Raw genomic sequence first — 6,489 nt, forward strand, 5'->3', positions numbered from 1 at the left:
TCCCTTAACACAAATCAAGACAGCGACCCTAGACTGTATGGTAATCGGTATATTCGTCACTATCGTGTACTTGCCATAAAAAAAATTTTTTTAAGACGGTCTGGGATAAAACAATAAAGTTACCAACTTTATGAAACCTCAACCGTTGCGTAGCACGTTGTTTTCATGCTGTGTGTCCTACCGGTGAGCGCACATAACTTCTGCCTCCTTCAGAAGTACCACGCTGTCTCCAGAAGAATCAGTTGTGTGGTTGCGTACAGCGAGCTGTACTAATCACCCTTTCAGAAAACATGTTTTTACGTGAAAGAAGCAACTGACAGATAAACGGTGGTTATTCAGACTTGGGTTTTGGCAGGTATTTTTTCAAAAATGAATCTCATGAGGCTGTCACTTCAAGGAAAACAACAGACAGTATTTGTTGCCCATGACAAAATCCGAGCTTTCAAGTGAGAATCAGGATCTTGGAAAAATTACATCTGCCACTGCGAGCTTGACAGGTTTCCAGGGTTTAATGGCTTGTCCAATGATATGCCAATGGTGATATTAACAAGTGCGATTTTTAAATACTGGAAAATGAAGTGTGTTGATATTTAGAAAATGTTTGTAACTTGGGGCGCCTGGGTGGCTCAGTCAGTTGAGCATCCAACTCTTGATTTCGACTCAGGTCATGACCCAGGGTCATGGGATCGAGCCACAGATTGGTCTATGCACTGAGTGTAGAGACTGCAAGATTCTCTCTCTCCGTCTGCCCCTCTTCCCCTCTCACACACTCTCTCTCTCTCAAAATAAAAATTAATTAACTAATTAAGTGAGAAAATGTATATAACTCAGTGAATCAATTTGTTTTAAATGACCCATGTATGATGTTAGAAAAAGATAAAGTCAAAGTGCAAGATAAAGGAATAGATTTTAATGTAAGAAGGCAAAAAGTTCATTGATGTGGTTTCATATTCTACATTATAAGGAAACTTTAAAAAAAACTACCACCTCTTGAGTTGAGATGTAGTATGAAAAAAGAACACCCAGAATTATCTAAGAAAACTATTAAAATATTCCTCCCTTTTTCAACTACATATATGCATAAGGCCAGATTTTCCACATACACATCAAACAACATAGCACAACAGACTGAATGCGGGAGAAGCTATGAGACTCCAGGGTCAACTCTGAAGCTAAACCTTAAAGCAACTTGCAAAAATATAAAACAATGCCACATTTCTCTGTAAGACTTTTGTTTTGGGAAGTAGAATTACTTTTTATAAAATAAAAATAAAATTAAATAAAAATTTAATAAAATAATATAAAAATAAAAAATAAAAAAATTACTTTTTATAAAATAAAAAGTTCCTTGTATTGACATGTTTATTATTGTAATTTTAAAGTGAATTAGTAAATAAATATTTTTTTAAATCCCTCTGTGTTCATTTTTAACACCGTAAATTTTGACAGCTATAACTCAAACAAAATCTCTTTGAGGTCCTCAGTAATTCTTAACAGTGGAAAAGAGTCTTGAGACCAAATCGTTTGAGAATGCCTAAGTTTCAATATTCTATAGTATTAGGATTGCAGATTCACAACAGTGGGGAGGCTTGTGGTCAAGAATTGTATGGGAGCCTTCTGCTACATGCTGGCAAGGGCTGATAAGGGCCAGAACAGTTCTTTTTTTCTTTTTTTCATGTTTGCTTATTTTTGAGAGAGAGAGAGAGACAGAGACAGAGACAGAGCATGAGCATGAGCAGGGGAGGGGCAGAGAGAGAGGGAGACACAGAATCCGAAGCAGGCTCCAGGCTCTGAGCTGTCAGCACAAGGCCCAATGCGGGGCTCGAACTCACGAACTGTGAGATCATGACCTGAACTGAAGTCAGATACTTAACCGACTGAGCCACCCAGGCGCGCCTAGAATTTGTATTTTAATAAGATCCCTAGGTGATTGGTGTGCACATTCAAGTATGATGGGCACTTTTCTATATTTCTTTAAAAAAAAATTTTTTTTAATGTTTTTTATTTTTGAGACAGAGAGACAGAGCATGAGCAGGGGAGGGGCAGAGAGAGAGGGAAACACAGAATCGGAAGCAGGCTCCAGGCTCTGAGCTGTCAGCCCAGAGCCTGATGCGGGGCTCGAACTCACGAACCGCGAGATCATGACCTGAGCCAAAGTCAGATGCTCAACTGACGGAGCCACCCAGGCGTCCCCACAACAGTTCTTAAGGTGGCAATGAGGCCGGCCAGAGGTGTGGTGCCCATTCACTGTGCAAACCAAGGTCACTATGTCACGTTTGGTTTCATTCCAATGCTCCAAGACCATGGCTCTGAAGTGGACTTGGTCTCCTCCGAGGGTCATTTCCAATGCCGGTTATTTGAGGGAGGGATGGGTATCCTGAAAAGAAGCAGGAACAGAGCATATAAATAGGACAAACTTACTCAAGCTGTCTGGGTGGCGACTTGAGCAAGCAAGGAGACTGGGCACATACTCTGCTTGGCAAGTGCTGAGATAATGCCTATGAGGGGGATACAGAAGTGGAGGCCGGGACAAGGCGGGGTCCGCAGGCCTCAAAGAGGAAAGCCCACCCGGTATCTTGTGTCACAGCATGACCCGCGTTTACTTCTTTTTTGTTATCATTGAGTCTCCAGTGAAACAAATCTTGTCAAAGAGCGCGGCTTTGTCTCTGCTGGAGGAAAGCGAAGGAAGAGGCATGAGTTGATTGATGTAGGGAAAATAGCAGGCCCTCATCCAGGTTACTGTGGGCTGGGGTAATGGTTAGAGAGAAATTCTCAAGAAAAAGGGGGAACTCACGACTCAGAGACATGGCTTCTCCGTCCAGTGACAGCTAGACTTTGTTTACAAAAGGCAGAATTTTGGGGCGCCTGGGTGGCGCAGTCGGTTGAGCGTCCGACTTCAGCCAGGTCACGATCTCGCGGTCCGTGAGTTCGAGCCCCACGTCCGGCTCTGGGCTGATGGCTCAGAGCCTGGAGCCTGCTTCCGATTCTGTGTCTCCCTCTCTCTCTGCCCCTCCCCCGTTCATGCTCTGTCTCTCTCTGTCCCAAAAATAAATAAACGTTGAAAAAAAATTAAAAAAAAAAAAAAAAAAACAAAAGGCAGAATTTTCCCTACAGGAATTGACTGACCTGAGGTATATTTTGGAGTAAAGAAGGGATGGGAGTGGCTGAATACAGCTGCTAAAGTGGCTCCCAAACTTCTACTTGGCGTCTAAGATGCCTGTGAGACATCCCAGACAGAGAGGCCCAGAACGGAAGGCAGAAGCTTACAGAGGCTGAGGTTCCGGAACTCTGGAGCGAGCACGCCACCTTGAGAACCACAGGTCCACATAGATCAGTGGTTCTCGGGCCTTGCAGCAATCCGGAATCACCGTGGAGGACGACAAGAAGGAAGATGCCCATCGCAGACCAACTGAATCAGAATCTCCAGGGGTGATTCTGATGCACACCACAGAGGGTTCATGAAGGCCAAGGAGACATTGGGATCTCCCAGGAAAGAGAGAAAGAGTGAGTGCAAAACACAGTCCCAAACCCCAAAGCATCTTACTATTGAGCACCAAAAGTCTGTACTTCCTGTCAGTAAAGAATGTGCTTAATTGAACTCTAATGAGCTTTCCACTACTGGCCGCACTCCGGCCCACGGAATACATGAATCACTTGTCCTTATGCAGTGCAAGAGTCCTCCGCTAATGTTTGGAGCCCTAAACGTAGCCACTTGAGCTTCCCATCTATCAGGCATAGTTAGGGATCCCAGAAGCCTCACATAGCCTGGCGATAAAACAGTCAGAGAAAGAGCTGGAAGGCAATCGGTGACAAACCCCAGCCCTTCCTAGATGTCGCTGTGGACAATGGATGCTGTCTCCTAGAAACAATCCCTTCCCTTGCACCCCAAGACCGGATGAAGTGAACATTTCTGAAACACGTCCAGGAGACAGACTGTTCTCTGGGAGGCTACGAGCTGTCTCTTCTAGCAAAGAAGGGAAAAACGTGAGTAAAATGTTTTTCATCTTTCAAACAAACTTCTCTTGCCATCGTATAAGGAACTCCATATGCCGACCAGGGTTTCAAAACTCTTTTAAACGTCATTATTTCATTCCCTTTATGGAGTATGTGGTCTTAAACAACATTGCTTGCTTGAGTGCATTCGTTAAGTAGTAACTTATTTGTCTGTGTACTAATGAATCAATGACATGTAAACATAGAAACTTCAGGTCAGCCTTGCTTAATACCGCGGGTACTCAATAGATGTTTGCTGCAATGAATTCAACTCAATGTCACCATACTACTAGGTAGATCTACTTTCCACCAAAGGCAAAGAAAATGGATATTTTGGCTACTTTTATAGCTTTGTTCCAGTGAAGGGGTTTTGGAAATAGCTCAAGGATTTATTTGTAGTATCGTGGAACACTAGGGTTCCAGGAAACCCACAGTAAGAAGTTCTTATATAGACTTTGACCCCCAAACTGAGCCGTGACAGGGTATAAACTTCTTCCTACGGGGACTTACAGGCAGGCCCAGCAAGACATGTCAGTTGTACCAGCAGAGAGGGGAATGCCTGCTTAGTACAGATAATGGGATGCCTCGTTTGGGTTTCTGGACCAGAAACAAGATGGCATTGGCCCAAGGACATACTTGGGGGCACACATAGTTATATTTGGCTGCAGGCAAGTTGAACTAACCTGTTAGCTGATCCCCAAGAGTGGATTAGAATCACCTGGGGAATGGAGACACCTGGGTGGCTCAGTCAGTTACGTGTCCGACTTCAGCTTAGGTCATGACCTTGCGGTTTGTGAGTTCGAGCCCCGCGTCGGGCTCTGTGCTGACAGCTCGGAGCCTGGAGCCTGCTTCGGATTCTGTGTCTCCCCCTCTCTCTGCCCCTTCCCTGCTCATGCTCTCTCTCTCTCTCTCTCAATAATAAATAAACGTTAAAAAAATTTAAAAAAAAAAAGAATCACCTGGGAACTTATTAAAATACTGATTCCTAGGTACTACCCCAGACTTGAACCAGAATCTCAGAGAAGGCTCTGCCATCTGCATTTTATTTATTTATCTTTTAAGGTTTATTTATTTAGGGGCGCCTGGGTGGCTCAGTCAGTTAAGCGTCCGACCAGCTAAGGTCATGATCTCCCAGTTCATGAGTTCGAGCCCCACATCAGGCTCTGTGCTGACAGCTCAGAGCCTGAAGCCTGCTTTGGATTCTGTGTCTCCCTCTCTTTTTGCCCTTCCCTACCCTCTCTCCCTGTCTCTCTCTCAAAAATAATAAACAGTTAAAAATTTTTTAATAACTAAAAAAAATAAAGTTTATTTGTTTATGTTGAGAGAGACAGAGACAGCATGAGTGGGGGAGGGGCAGAGAGAGAGGGAGACACAGAATCTGAAACAGGCTCCAGGCTCTGAGCTGTCAGCACAGAGCCCGACTCGGGGCTCGAACTCACAAACCCGTGAGATCATGATCTGAGCCCACTGACCCACCCAGGCACCCCTGCAATCTGCATTTTAAACAAGTTCCCAAGTAATTTGAACGAATGTCCCTCTCGAGAGCCAGTGCCAAGTACTCCACACTGTCAAGCATTGAGGGTGGGGCCGGTTTGTGAATGAAGATGGTCCGTCAGTAAACAGCTGCTTCACCACCACAGTCCCTTTCTGTGTCGCATCCTGCCTCAGTGTTTCCCACATTTCCCACTCTGCTCTCACAAGCTCAGGGAGGTGGCAGAGAGTGGCAGAGCCAGGGAAGGCCTCAGACTTTCCACACCTCGACCATCCGCTCTGTTAGGCCTTCTTCCCCACAGCTTGTGCCGAAAGGACCATGTGAAGACATTTTGCCCTATATCTTCCCCTCTCTTGCCAAGGAGTCCCTTCCCACCCTCATCACATGGTGACATTTTATCCTTTGAGGTACCGACAAGTATAGACGGCCACCACCGCCCACATATCAGAGGGGCTCTGACAAAGGGCTCATGAGATTATGAACCTTATCCACTGTGAGTAACACAGGAAGGGCTCTTGCAAAACACCGCCTCTTAGGGCGAGGTGCTGGGACACTGCTCCAGCTGTGTTCAAAACTCCAGCTGTCTCCTCTTCCCTGGCTCTGGAGGAAGAGATAGACACTTCCCCAACATCCGGGCCTCAGGTCTTGCTACAGACGACCCTGTGGGCCCAGCTCACCTGCCCTCTCGCGTCCTGCCAGCCTCTGTGGGAGCCTCGGGGAGAGCATTGACCTTCTGGCTGAGCTCCCCTAACTCAGAGTCACCAGACTGCATTCCTCACTTCGGGAGCAAATGAGGCTCCAAGAAAGGGTAGAATCAGCAGGAAGCAGCTGTTAAGGCACCTGGAAACACCAGTGACCATTGGTGGACTTTCTCCCCCTCACCCCCCGGGGAAAAAGGCCGCCCAGACGAAAGCACCGCTGTTATGTTCCCATCTAGGGTTGCTCAGTGGTGCCAAGGTGGAATGTGAAGTGTGCTACCTGTCTTGGCATCCATGACCCTCTTC

General features: G+C 45.8%; 2 long non-coding RNA genes across 3 annotated transcripts in view; one reads left to right on the forward strand and one right to left on the reverse strand.

Moving 5' to 3' along the window:
* Positions 1-2,197: 2,197 nt before the first annotated feature.
* On the reverse strand, positions 2,198-2,858 carry LOC121035816 (uncharacterized). Of its 2 annotated transcripts, none has more exons than XR_005793089.1 (3): positions 2,795-2,858; positions 2,472-2,666; positions 2,198-2,377 (listed from the first exon to the last, which is right to left on the reverse strand). It is a non-coding gene; the product is annotated as an uncharacterized LOC121035816 (long non-coding RNA). The 2 variants fall into 2 exon arrangements; XR_005793088.1 differs by having other exon boundaries at positions 2,472-2,669.
* A 467-nt stretch (positions 2,859-3,325) lies between these two features.
* Positions 3,326-6,489, forward strand: part of LOC121036421 (uncharacterized) — a 12,215-nt gene continuing 9,051 nt past the window's right edge. The window contains exons 1-2 of the long non-coding RNA XR_005793345.1: positions 3,326-3,504; positions 3,891-3,984. This is a non-coding gene — a long non-coding RNA (uncharacterized LOC121036421). The remainder of the gene's footprint in view (positions 3,505-3,890; positions 3,985-6,489) is intronic.

The sequence above is a fragment of the Herpailurus yagouaroundi genome, unplaced genomic scaffold, assembly GCF_014898765.1.
Source record: "Herpailurus yagouaroundi ecotype Mexico unplaced genomic scaffold, PumYag 162, whole genome shotgun sequence".
In the NCBI taxonomy this organism is placed as follows: domain Eukaryota; kingdom Metazoa; phylum Chordata; class Mammalia; order Carnivora; family Felidae; genus Herpailurus; species Herpailurus yagouaroundi.